General features: G+C 33.3%; 1 protein-coding gene and 1 long non-coding RNA gene across 6 annotated transcripts in view; both read left to right on the forward strand.

Annotated features, from left to right (window-relative positions):
- LOC127702114 (serine/threonine-protein kinase SIK3-like) overlaps window positions 1-13863 on the forward strand; it is a 93370-nt gene that overhangs the window by 57268 nt on the left and 22239 nt on the right. The window lies entirely within an intron of this gene.
- On the forward strand, window positions 271-9054 carry LOC127702176 (uncharacterized). The gene is made up of 2 exons (XR_007982293.1): window positions 271-1650; window positions 3557-9054. It is a non-coding gene; the product is annotated as an uncharacterized LOC127702176 (long non-coding RNA).

A 13863-nucleotide genomic window follows, 5' to 3' on the forward strand; every position in this document is an offset into this window, starting at 1 on the left:
ATTAGGGTATCTAGTTTTAAAAATGTGTCCGATGACCCCGCCAACCAACCAAGATGGCCGCCATGGCTAAAAATAGAACATACAGGTAAAATGTAGATTTTGGCTTATATCTCTGAAACCAAAGCATTTAGAGTAAATCTGACATCGGGTAAAACTAATTATCAGGTCAAGATCTATCTGCCCTGAAATTTTCAGACAAATCTGACAACCTGTTGTTGGGTTGCTGCCCCTGAATTGGTAATTTTAAGGAAATTTTGCAGTTTTAGGTTATCTTGAATATTATTATAGATAGAGATAAACTGTAAACAGCAATAATATTCAGCAAAGTAAGATCTACAAATAAGTTGTCATGACCAAAATTGTCAGTCGACCCCTTTAGGAGTTATTGCCCTTAATAGTCAATTTTTAACAATTTTTCGTAAATTTTTATACGACCGCAAAAATTGAAAATTTTTTGGTCGTATATTGGTATGACGTTGGCGTCGTCGTCGTCGGCGTCGTCCGAAGACACATTGGTTTTCGCACTCTAACTTTAGTTTAAGTGAATGGATCTCCATGAAATTTTACCATAAGGTTCAATACCACGAAAGGAAGGTTGGGATTGATTTTGGGGGTTATGGTACCAACAGTTAAGGAATAAGGGGCCAAAAATAAGCATTTTTGTAACTTCCAGACAATAACTTGTGTGTAAGTGTATGGATCTCTCTGACATTGTACCACAAGGTTCCATATCACAAAGGGAAGGCTGTAATTGATTTTGGGGGTAATTGCCTCAAATTTTAGGAATTAGGGGCCAAAAAAGGGGCAAAAAACAAGCATTTTTCTAGTTTCATGACAATAACTTGTGTGTAAGTGTTTGGATATTTCTGAAATTGTACTACAAGGTTCCATATCACAAAGGGAAAGCTGGAATTGAGTTTGGGGGTAATTGCCCGAAACGTTTAGGAATTGGGGGCCAAAAAGGGGCAAAAAATAAGCATTTTTCTAGTTTCCAGACAATAACTTGTGTTCAAGTGTATGGATCTCTCTGAAATTGTACTGCAAGGTACCATACCACAAAGGGAAGGCTGGGATTGAGTTTGGGGGTGATGAATCATAAGGGGGTTCAAAAAATTTGGGGGGGGGATTTTTTTTTTTCTTTTTTTTTCTTTTTTTCCTTTTTTTTTCTTTTAAAATTTTCCATTTTAAGTTTGTTATTTCTGATTATTATTTAAAAGCAAATAATAATGATATGGTAGGAGATACACACCAAACAGGATGTGTAAATTATTATATAATAAGTATTGTGCAATAGCAAGAAATTTTCAATTGCACAGTATTGCACAATTGCAAGAAATCTTCAATTGCACAGTATTGCGCAATAGCAAGAAATCTTCAATTGCACAGTATTGCGCAATAGCAAGAAATATCCAATAGCACAATATTGTGCAATAGCAAGAAATTGTCAATTGTACAGTATTGCACAATAGCAAGAAATATTCAATTGCACAGTATTGTGCAAAAGAAGATACTTCGTATAAATTGCTTATTTCTTGATCAATTTCAATGGGGTTTTATTCTTGAATTCTTGGGGTTCTTTAATATGCTGAATCTAACCGTGTATTAAGTTTTTGGATTTTGGGCCCAGTTTTTAAATTGGTCCACATTGAGGTCCAAAGGGTCCAAAATTTAACTTTGTTTGATTTCATCAAAAATTGAATTATTGGGGTTCTTTGATATGCCGAATCTAACCGTGTATTTAGATTCTTAATTTTTGGTTCCGTTTTCAAATTGGTCTACATTAAGATCAAAAGGGTCCAAAATTAAACTTAGTTTGATTTTAACAAAAATTGAATTTTTAGGGTTCTTTGATATGCTGAATCTAAACATGTATTTAGATTTTTGATTATGGGCCCAGTTTTCAAGTTGGTCCAAATCGGGGTCCAAAATTAAACTTTGTTTGATTTCAACAAAAATTGAATATATGGGGTTCTTTGATATGCTGAATCTAACCATGTATTTAGATTTTTGATTTTTGGGCCCCGTTATCAACTTTGTCCACATTGAGGTCAAAAGGGTCCAAAATTAAACTTTGTTTGATTTCATCAAAAATTGAATTCTTGGGGTTCTTTGATATGCTGAATCTAACCATGTATTTAGATTTTTTATTTGTGGACCCGCTATCAAATTGGTTCATATTGAGGTCAAAAGGGTCCAAAATAAAACTTTGTTTGATTTCATCAAAAATTGCATTATTGGGGTTCTTTGATATGCCAAATCTAACCGTGTATATAGATTTTTAATTTTGGGTCCCGTTTTTAAATTGGTCTACATTAAGGTCCAAAGGGTCCAAAATTAAACTTAGTTTGATTTTAACAAAAATTGAATTCTTGGGGTTCTTTGATATGCTGAATCTAAACATGTGTTTAGATTTTTATACGACCGCAAAAAAATTTTTGTGGTCGTATATTGGTATGACGTTGGCGTCGTCGTCGTCGTCGTCGTCGTCGTCGTTGTCGTCGTCGTCGTCCGAATACACATTGGTTTTCGCACTCTAACTTTAGTTTAAGTGAATGGATCTTTTTGAAATTTTACCATAAGGTTAAATACCACAAAAGGAAGGTTGGGATTGATTTTGGGGGTTATGGTACCAACAGTTAAGGAATTAGGGGCCAAAAAGGGGCCAAAAATAAGCATTTTCTAGTTTCCAGACAATAACTGTGGAGCAGTGTATGGATCTCTCTGAAATTATACTACAAGTTTCCATACCACAAAGGGATGGTTAGGATTTGCTTTGGGAGGTTATGGCTCAAACCGTTTAGGAATTAGGGGCAAAAAAGGGGGAAAAACAAGGTTGTCCTGGTTAATGGACAAATACTTTAGTACAAAACATAATTTAAAGCAGTGTAAGGGAGATAAATCAAATACATCATTGAAATTATCTCCCTTACACTGCTTTTAAATTATGTATAAAGTAATGGTTAATGAACAATAAAGATAATTTAAAACAGTGTAAGGGAGGTAATCAAAATACAACGTTTTGGTTACTTCCCTTACACTGCTTTTAAATTATGTTTAAAGAAATGCATATTTATAAAGGAAGACCAGTAAAAATATCTGCAAATGTTGCATCATTTTATTTTACAAAAAAATCTATATGAAAGATTTGACACTATATTTTTAATTCTATTATAAAATAGATTAAGTTAGCACTATGGTAAAATTAAATGGGTAATTATGGTTGCCAACTCCATTGGAAATTTGAATTGAGATTATGACCATATCTTGAGGGAAAGAATTTTTTTGGGGAAAAAAGGGGGGGGGATAAAAAGAAATTGTGGGGGGTCATTTTTTTCTCATTTCAGATTTCAGAAATTAAAAAGAATTATTCTTCAAATATTATTTTTTTTTCAAATTTCAAATATTGAAAAATTTCAAGAAGTAATCTTTAATTGCACAGTATGGCCCATTAGATTTGTAAAATCTTTGATCACATTTATTTATTTGTTATGCCGAATCTAACAGTGTATTTAGATTTTTAATTTTGGGTCCAGTTTTCAAAATAGTCTACATTAAGGTCCAAAGGGTCCAAAATTAAACTTTGTTTGATTTTAGCAAAAATTGAATATATGAGGTTCTTTGATATGCTGAATCTAAATATGTATTTAGATTTTTGATTTTTGGCCCAGTTTTCAAGTTGGTCCAAATTGGGGTCCAAAATTAAACTTTGTTTGATTTCAACAAAAATTGAATATATGGGGTTCTTTGATATGCTGAATCTAACCATGTATTTAGATTTTTTATTTGTGGACCCCGTTATCAAATTGGTTCATATTGAGGTCAAAAGGGTCCAAAATTAAACTTTGTTTGATTTCATCTAAAATTGAATTATTGGGGCTCTTTGATATTCCAAATCTAACCGTGTATTTAGATTTTTAATTTTGGGTCCTGTTTTTTAAATTGGTCTACATTAAGGTCCAAAGGGTCCAAAATTAAACTTAGTTTGATTTTAACAAAAATTGAATTCTTGGGGTTCTTTGATATGCTGAATCTAAACATGTGTTTAGATTTTTGATTATGGGCCCAGTTTTCAAGTTGGTCCAAGATAGGGTCCAGTATTTAAACTTTGTTTGATTTCAACAAAAATTGAATATATGGGGTTCTTTGATATGCTGAATCTAAACATGTATTTAGATTTTTGATTATGGGCCCAGTTTTCAAGTTGGTCCAAATTGGGGTCAAAAATTAAACTTTGTTTGATTTCAACAAAAATTGAATATATGAGGTTCTTTGATATGCTGAATCTAACCATGTATTTAGATTTTTTATACGACCGCAAAAATTAAAAATTTTTTGGTCGTATATTGGTATGACGTTGGCGTCGTCGTCGTCGTCGTCGTCGTCGTTGTCGTCGTCGTCGTCGTCGTCGTCGTCCGAAGACACATTGGTTTTCGCACTCTAACTTTAGTTTAAGTGAATGGATCTCCATGAAATTTCACCATAAGGTTCAATACCACAAAAGGAAGGTTGGGATTGATTTTGGGGGTTATGGTACCAAAGGTTAAGGAATTAGGGGCCAAAAAGGGGCCAAAAATAAGCATTTTTGTAACTTTCAGACAATAACTTGTGTGTAAGTGTATGGATCTCTCTGACATTGTACCACAAGGTTCCATATCACAAAGGGAAGGCTGTAATTGATTTTGGGGGTAATTGCCTCAAAATTTTAGGAATTAGGGGCCAAAAAAGGGGCAGAAAACAAGCATTTTTCTAGTTTCATGACAATAACTTGTGTGTAAGTGTTTGGATATTTCTGAAATTGTACTACAAGGTTCCATATCACAAAGGGAAAGCTGGAATTGAGTTTGGGGGTAATTGCCCGAAACGTTTAGGAATTGGGGGCCAAAAAGGGGCCAAAAATAAGCATTTTTCTAGTTTACAGACAATAACTTGTGTTCAAGTGTATGGATCTCTCTGAAATTGTACTGCAAGGTACCATACCACAAAGGGAAGGCTGGGATTGAGTTTGGGGGTGATGAATCATAAGGGGGTTCAAAAAATTTTGGGGGGGGGATTTTTTTTTTTTTTTTTTTCTTTTTTTCCTTTTTTTTTTCTTTTAAAATTTTCCATTTTAAGTTGGTTATTTCTGATTTATATTTAAAAGCAAATAATAATGATATGGTAGGAGATACACACCAAACAGGATGTGTAAATTATTATATAATAAGTATTGTGAAATAGCAAGAAATTTTCAATTGCACAGTATTGCACAATAGCAAGAAATCTTCAATTGCACAGTATTGCGCAATAGCAAGAAATCTTCAATTTAACAGTATTGCGCAATAGCAAGAAATATCCAATAGCACAATATTGCGCAATAGCAAGAAATTGTCAATTGTACAGTATTGCGCAATAGCAAGAAATATTCAATTGCACAGTATTGTGCAAAAGAAGATACTTCGTATAAATTGCTTATTTCTTGATCAATTTCAATGGGGTTTTATTCTTGAATTCTTGGGGTTCTTTAATATGCTGAATCTAACCGTGTATTAAGTTTTTGGATTTTGGGCCCCGTTTTTAAATTGGTCCACATTGAGGTCCAAAGGGTCCAAAATTAAACTTTGTTTGATTTCATCAAAAATTGAATTATTGGGGTTCTTTGATATGCCGAATCTAACCGTGTATTTAGATTTTTAATTTTGGGTCCCGTTTTTTAAATTTGTCTACATTAAGGTCTAAAGGGTCCAAAATTAAACTTAGTTTGATTTTAACAAAAATTGAATTCTTAGGGTTCTTTGATATGCTGAATCTAAACATGTGTTTAGATTTTTGATTATGGGCCCAGTTTTCAAGTTGGTCCAAGTTGGGGTCCAAAATTAAACTTTGTTTGATTTCAACAAAAATTGAATATATGGGGTTCTTTGATATGCTGAATCTAAACATGTATTTAGATTTTAGATTTTTGGCCCAGTTTTCAAGTTGGTCCAAATTGGGGTCCAAAATTAAACTTTGTTTGATTTCAACAAAAATTGAATATATGGGGTTCTTTGATATGCTGAATCTTACCATGTATTTAGATTTTTTATTTGTGGGCCCGCTATCAAATTGGTTCATATTGAGGTCAAAAGGGTCCAAAATTAAACTTTGTTTGATTTCATCAAAAATTGAATTATTGGGGTTCTTTGATATGCCAAATCTAACCGTGTATTTAGATTTTTAATTTTGGGTCCTGTTTTTTAAATTGCTCTACATTAAGGTCCAAAGGGTCCAAAATTAAACTTAGTTTGATTTTAACAAAAATTGAATTTTTGGGGTTCTTTGATATGCTGAATCTAAACATGTGTTTAGATTTTTGATTATGGGACCAGTTTTCAAGTTGGTCCAAGTTGGGGTCCAAAATTAAACTTTGTTTGATTTCAACAAAAATTGAATATATGGGGTTCTTTGATATGCTGAATCTAAACATGTATTTAGATTTTAGATTTTTGGCCCAGTTTTCAAGATGGTCCAAATTGGGGTCCAAAATTAAACTTTGTTTGATTTCAACAAAAATTGAATATATGGGGTTCTTTGATATGCTGAATCTTACCATGTATTTAGATTTTTTATTTGTGGGCCCGCTATCAGATTGGTTCATATTGAGGTCAAAAGGGTCCAAAATTAAACTTTGTTTGATTTCATCAAAAATTGAATTATTGGGGTTCTTTGATATGCCAAATCTAACTGTGTTTTTAGATTTTTAATTTAGGGTCCCGTTTTTTAAATTTGTCTACATTAAGGTCCAAAGGGTCCAAAATTAAACTTAGTTTGATTTTAACAAAAATTGAATTCTTCGGGTACTTTGATATGCTGAATCTAACACATGTTTAGATTTTTGATTATGGGACCAGTTTTCAAGTTTGTCCAAGTTGGGGTCCAAAATTAAACTTTGTTTGATTTCAACAAAAATTGAATATATGGGGTTCTTTGATATGCTGAATCTAACCATGTATTTTGATTTTGGACATTGGACCATAATAGGTAAATTAAAAAAATTGAAGTTCTAAGACCACATTCTTTCTGTGTCAGAAACCTATGCTGTGTCAAATATTTAATCACAATCCAAATTCAGAGCTGTATCAAGCTTGAATGTTGTGTCCATACTTGCCCCAACTGTTCAGGGTTCGACCTCTGCGGTCGTATCAAGCTGCGCCCAGCGAAGCATTTTATTATTTGTAGGCCCCGCTATCAAATTTGTTCATATTGAGGTCAAAAGGGTCCAAAATTAAACTTTGTTTGATTTCATCAAAAATTGAATTATTGGGGTTCTTTGATATGCCAAATCTAACCGTGTTTTTAGATGTTTAATTTGGGTCCAGTTTTTTAAGTTGGTCTTCATTGAGGTCCAAAGGGTCCAAAATTAAACTTAGTTTGATTTTAACAAAAATTGAATTCTTGGGGTTCTTTGATATGCTGAATCTAAACATGTGTTTAGATTTTTGATTATGGGCCCAGTTTTCAAGTTCGTCCAAGTTGGGGTCCAAAATTAAACTTTTTTTGATTTCAACAAAAATTGAATATATGGGGTTCTTTGATATGCTGAATCTAACCATGAATTTAGATTTTTTATTTGTGGGCCCCGCTATCTAATTGGTTCATATTGAGGTCAAAAGGGTCCAAAATTAAACTTTGTTTGATTTCATCAAAAATTGAATTATTGGGGTTCTTTGATATTCCAAATCTAACCGTGTATTTAGATTTTTAATTTTAAGTCCTGTTTTTTAAATTGGTCTACATTAAGGTCTAAAGGGTCCAAAATTAAACTTAGTTTGATTTTAGCAAAAATTGATTTCTTGGGGTTCTTTGATATGCTGAATCTAAGCATATGTTTAGATTTTTGATTATGGGCCCAGTTTTCAAGTTTGTCCAAGTTGGGGTCCAAAATTAAACTTTGTTTGATTTTAACAAAAATTGAATATATGGGGTTCTTTGATATGCTGAATCTAACCATGTATTTTGATTTTGGACATTGGACCATAATAGGTAAATTAAAAAAATTCAAGTTCTTAGACCACATTCTTTCTGTGTCAGAAACCTATGCTGTGTCAAATATTTAATCACAATCCAAATTCAGAGCTGTATCAAGCTTGAATGTTGTGTCCATACTTGCCCCAACTGTTCAGGGTTCGACCTCTGCGGTCGTATCAAGCTGCGCCCCAGCGAAGCATTTTATTGATTATGGGCCCAGTTTTCAAGTTGGTCCAAGTTGGGGTCCAAAATTAAACTTTGTTTGATTTCAACAAAAATTGAATATATGGGGTTCTTTGATATGCTGAATCTAAACATGTATTTAGATTTTAGATTTTTGGCCCAGTTTTCAAGTTGGTCCAAATTGGGGTCCAAAATTAAACTTTGTTTGATTTCAACAAAAATTGAATATATGGGGTTCTTTGATATGCTGAATCTTACCATGTATTTAGATTTTTTATTTGTGGGCCCGCTATCAAATTGGTTCATATTGAGGTCAAAAGGGTCCAAAATTAAACTTTGTTTGATTTCATCAAAAATTGAATTATTGGGGTTATTTGATATGCCAAATCTAACCGTGTTTTTAGATTTTTAATTTTGGGTCCCATTTTTAAATTGGTCTACATTAAGGTCGAAAGGGTCCAAAATTAAACTTAGTTTGATTTTAACAAAAATTGAATTCTTCGGGTATTTTGATATGCTGAATCTAAACATGTGTTTAGATTTTTGATTATGGGACCAGTTTTCAAGTTTGTCCAAGTTGGGGTCCAAAATTAAACTTTGTTTGATTTCAACAAAAATTGAATATATGGGGTTCTTTGATATGCTGAATCTAACCATGTATTTTGATTTTGGACATTGGACCATAATAGGTAAATTAAAAAAATTTGAAGTTCTTAGACCTCATTCTTTCTGTGTCAGAAACCTATGCTGTGTCAAATATTTAATCACAATCCAAATTCAGAGCTGTATCAAGCTTGAATGTTGTGTCCATACTTGCCCCAACTGTTCAGGGTTCGACCTCTGCGGTCGTATCAAGCTGCGCCCAGCGAAGCATTTTATTGTAATCATTTTACAAAAATCTTCTTCTCTGAAACTACTGAGACAAATTTAACCATACTTGGCCATAATCATTATTAGGGTATCTAGTTTAAAAAATTTGTCCGATGACCCCGCCTTCCAACCATCATGGCCGACTTGGTTAAAATTAGAACATAGGGGTAAAATGCAGTTTTTGGTTTATATCTCTGAAACTAAAGCATTTAGAGCAAATCTGACATGTTGCAAAAATGTTCATCAGATTTAGATTTATCTGCCCTGAAATTTTAAGACGAATCTGACAACCCGTTGTTGGGTTGCTGCCCCTGAGTAAGTAATTTTACAAAAATTTTGCAGTTTTTTGTTATTATCTTAGATATCATTATAATATCTAATATCTAATACTATTAATTATGATTTTAACCTTATTTTACATGATTTCCAAAGCATCAGTAAATACAGGTGAGCGACACAGGCTCTTGAGAGCCTCTAGTTTATGTCCCCGCCGTAGCGGTGGGGGCATTAAGTTTTACCCTTGTCTGTCTTTACGTCCCAAAATTGGTTTCCGTTTTCTTACTTGAGTTTGCCTCAACCAAATGTTATGAAACGTATACACAATGCTTATTACCACAAAACACAGATCAAGTTTGAATTTTGGTGGCGCCACTTTAACCGTTCTAGAGTTATGCCCCTTTATAAATGGAAAAATTGCAAAATTTTTATTTTCTTCTAAATATCAAGTAATTTTTATACGACCGCAAAAATTTTTGCGGTCGTATATTGGTATGACGTTGGCGTCGTCGTCGTCGTCCGAAGACACATTGGTTTTCGCACTCCAACTTTAGTTTAAGTGAATGGATCTCTTTGAAATTTTACCATAAGGTTCAATACCACAAAAGGAAGGTTGGGATTGATTTTGGGGGTTATGGTACCAACAGTTAAGGAATTAGGGGCCAAAAAGGGGCCAAAAATAAGCATTTTTGTAACTTCCAGACATAACTTGTGTGTTAGTGTATGGATCTCTCTGACATTGTACCAAAAGGTTCCTTATCACAAAGGGAATGCTGGGATTGATTTTGGGGGTAATTGCCTCAAAATATTAGGAATTAGGGGCCAAAAAAGGGGCAAAAAACAAGCATTTTTCTAATTTCATGACAATAACTTGTGTGTAAGTGTATGGATCTTTCTGAAATTGTACTACAAGGTTCAATATCACACAGGGAATGCTGGGATTGATTTTGAGGGTAATTGCCTCGAAATTTTAGGAATTAGGGGCCAAAAAAGGGGCAAAAAACAAGCATTTTTCTAGTTTCATGACAATAACTTGTGTTAATGTTTGGATATTTCTGAAATTGTACTACAAGGTTCCATATCACAAAGGGAAAACTGGAATTGAGTTTGGGGGTAATTGATCTATACGTTTAGGAATTGGGGGCCAAAAAGGGGCCAAAAAACACATTTTTCTAGTTTCCAGACAATAACTTGTGTTCAAGTGTATGGATCTCTCTGAAATTGTACTGCAAGGTACCATACCACAAAGGGAAGGCTGGGATTGAGTTTGGGGGTGATGAATCATAAGGGGGTTCAAAAAATTGGGGGGGGGGGGATTTTTTTTTTTTTTCCATTTTTTTTCTTTTTTCCTTTTTTTTCTTTTAAAATTTTCCATTTTAAGTTGGTAATTTCTGATTTATATTTAAAAGCAAATAATAATGATATGGTAGGAGATACACACCAAACAGGATGTGTAAATTATTATATAATAAGTATTGTGCAATAGCAAGAAATTTTCAATTGCACAGTATTGCACAATAGCAAGAAATCTTCAATTGCACAGTATTGCGCAATAGCAAGAATCCAATAGCACAATATTGGGCAATAGCAAGAAATTGTCAATTGTGCAGTATTGCGCAATAGCAAGAAATATTCAATTGCACAGTATTGTGCATAAGAAGATACTTCGTATAAATTGCTTATTTCTTGACCAATTTCAATGGGGTTTTATTCTTGAATTCTTGGGGTTCTTTAATATGCTGAATCTAACCGTGTATTAAGTTTTTGGATTTTGGGCCCCGTTTTTAAATTGGTCCACATTGAGGTCCAAAGGGTCCAAAATTAAACTTTGTTTGATTTCATCAAAAATTGAATTATTGAGGTTCTTTGATATGCTGAATCTAACTGTGTATTTAGATTCTTAATTTTTGGTTCCGTTTTCAAATTGGTCTACATTAAGGTCCAAAGGGTCCAAAATTAAACTAAGTTTGATTTTTAACTAAAATTGAATTCTTAGGGTTCTTTGATATGCTGAATCTAAACATGTATTTAGATTTTTGATTATGGGCCCAGTTTTCAAGTTGGTCCAAATCGGGGTCCAAAATTAAACTTTGTTTGATTTCAACAAAAATTGAATATATGGGGTTCTTTGATATGCTGAATCTAACCATGTATTTAGATTTTTGATTTTTGGGCCCGTTATCAACTTTGTCCACATTGAGGTCAAAAGGCAGGCCTCAACAATAACGCTTGTCCGATTGTCCGGTACAAGAGGAAAAAAAGGTTGGACAAGTAAAAGCTATATCAAGCTTGTCCGACGGGACAAGTAAAATTATTCTGCAGAAAATAAATTTAATCCAACTTTGATGAACAAAGTAATTATAAACAAAAAACAAGAAAAGAAGATAAAAACAAGTATTAATTTGACATGTTTACTTGCAATCGATACTTTAAAACTGGTTCTTTGCCAGGTACTGTTTAAGAGGTAAAAGGCATACTTTTCTCGGAAACCTTTTTTTCTGATCCGAATCAGCGATGCGCTTTGTAGACAAGGTAACTTTTCAAGACAGTTCGTCACCAGCTCGGAAACGATTTGGCTCCAAATTTAATAGACAGTTGGGCACCGTAGGAGACATATTTAATAGACATGATTAATAGACAGTTTGGCAACGCAGGAGACATTTCATTTCGGGACCAAGACAAATCAGTACCTCTTTTTCCGACCTTATTCTGTTGCTTTATAATAAATATCATACCTGTAATTTTTTTTAACAAAAAATATTTTTTAAATAAAAATGAAGAAATTATTTACCATAAAATTCACAAAATCATATTTGATCATATTTAGAAAAAAACAATACTTGCAATACGGTGACCTATAGTTGTTAATTTCTGTGTCATTTGGTCTCTTACAGAGAGTTGTCTCATTGGCAATCATACCTCATCTTCTTTTTTTTATTGATTGCCATTGAAAAAACTTTTTTCAACTTAAAAACCAAGATATAAATCCAATGAGTGTACATTGACAGGCCTATCAGACGGTGCCTCATGTGCAGAGTCTGATGAGACTTTGGCATTGAAGAAAGCTAGAACCTAAGTCCTGTGACATGACCAGATTCAGTTGTTATCGACTCATATTTTTGAAAAGTATTTCAAAAGATATAAATCAAATTCTGTTCTATTGTTTTAATTCATTTTGTTCCTTGAATCAACTTAAAATGCAAAAACGGTTATCAATAAGATTGTTTTTGGACAAGTTACAATTTCATTCGGACAAGTAAGTTTTGGTATGTACTTGTCCTACTGGACAAGTTGAAAAAAAAGTTATTGTAGAGGCCTGAAAGGGTCCAAAATTAAACTTTGTTTGATGTCATCAAAAATTGAATTCTTGGGGTTCTTTGATATGCTGAATCTAACCATGTATTTAGATTTTGGATATTGGACCTTAATAGGTGAATGTCCAATTTAAAATTTTTAAGTTCTTAGACCACATTCATTCTGTGTCAGAAACCTATGCTGTGTCAAATATTTAATAACAATCCAAATTCAGAGCTGTATCAAGCTTGAATGTTGTTTCCATACTTGCCCCAACTGTTCAGGGTTCGACCTCTGCGGTCGTATCAAGCTGCGCCCTGCGGAGCATTTTATTAAAATTGGAGTTATCTTCCTTTGTCCATGATTATAGTTGAATCAACTACAATCAATGCTTTATACAATGCAATGTTTAATTTTGCCTTCCACTGATAAAACACAGATCAAGTTGAATTTGGGTAGTGTCACTTTAACCATTATTGAGTTATGCCCCTTTATAAATGGAAAGATTGCAAAATTTTTAGTTTCCATTCTGTAACTTAAGTTTGCCCCAACGAAACATTATGAAACCTATACACAATATTCATTACCACAAAACTAAGATTAAGTACAAATTTTTTGTTTCCTTTTTAGCTCACCTGGCCTGAAGGGCCAAGTGAGCTTTCTCATCACTTGGCCTCCGTCGTCCGTTGTCGTTTTCGTTGTCGTCGTCCGTCGTCGTTAGCTTTTTAAAAAAAACTTCTCCTCTGAAACCACTGGGCCAAATTAAACCAAACTTGGCCACAATCATCATTAGGGTATCTAGTTTTAAAAAATGTGTCTGATGACCCCGCCAACCAACCAAGATGGCCGCCATGGCTAAAAATAGAACATACGGGTAAAATGTAGATTTTGGCTTATATCTCTGAAACCAAAGCATTTAGAGTAAAGCTGACATCGGGTAAAACTAATTATCAGGTCAAGATCTATCTGCCCTGAAATTTTCAGACAAATCTGACAATCTGTTGTTGGGTTGCTGTCCCTGAATTGGTAATTTTAAGGAAATTTTGCAGTTTTAGGTTATTATCTTGAATATTATTATAGATAGAGATAAACTGTAAACAGCAATAATGTTCAGCAAAGTAAGATCTACAAATAAGTTGTCATGACCAAAATTGTCAGTCAACCCCTTTAGGAGTTATTGCCCTTAATAGTCAATTTTTAACAATTTTTCGTAAATTTTTGTTATCTTTTACAAAAATCTTCTTCTCTGAAACTACT

This window comes from Mytilus californianus, unplaced genomic scaffold (assembly GCF_021869535.1).
Source record: "Mytilus californianus isolate M0D057914Y unplaced genomic scaffold, xbMytCali1.0.p SCAF_5, whole genome shotgun sequence".
Taxonomy (NCBI): Eukaryota; Metazoa; Mollusca; class Bivalvia; order Mytilida; family Mytilidae; genus Mytilus; species Mytilus californianus.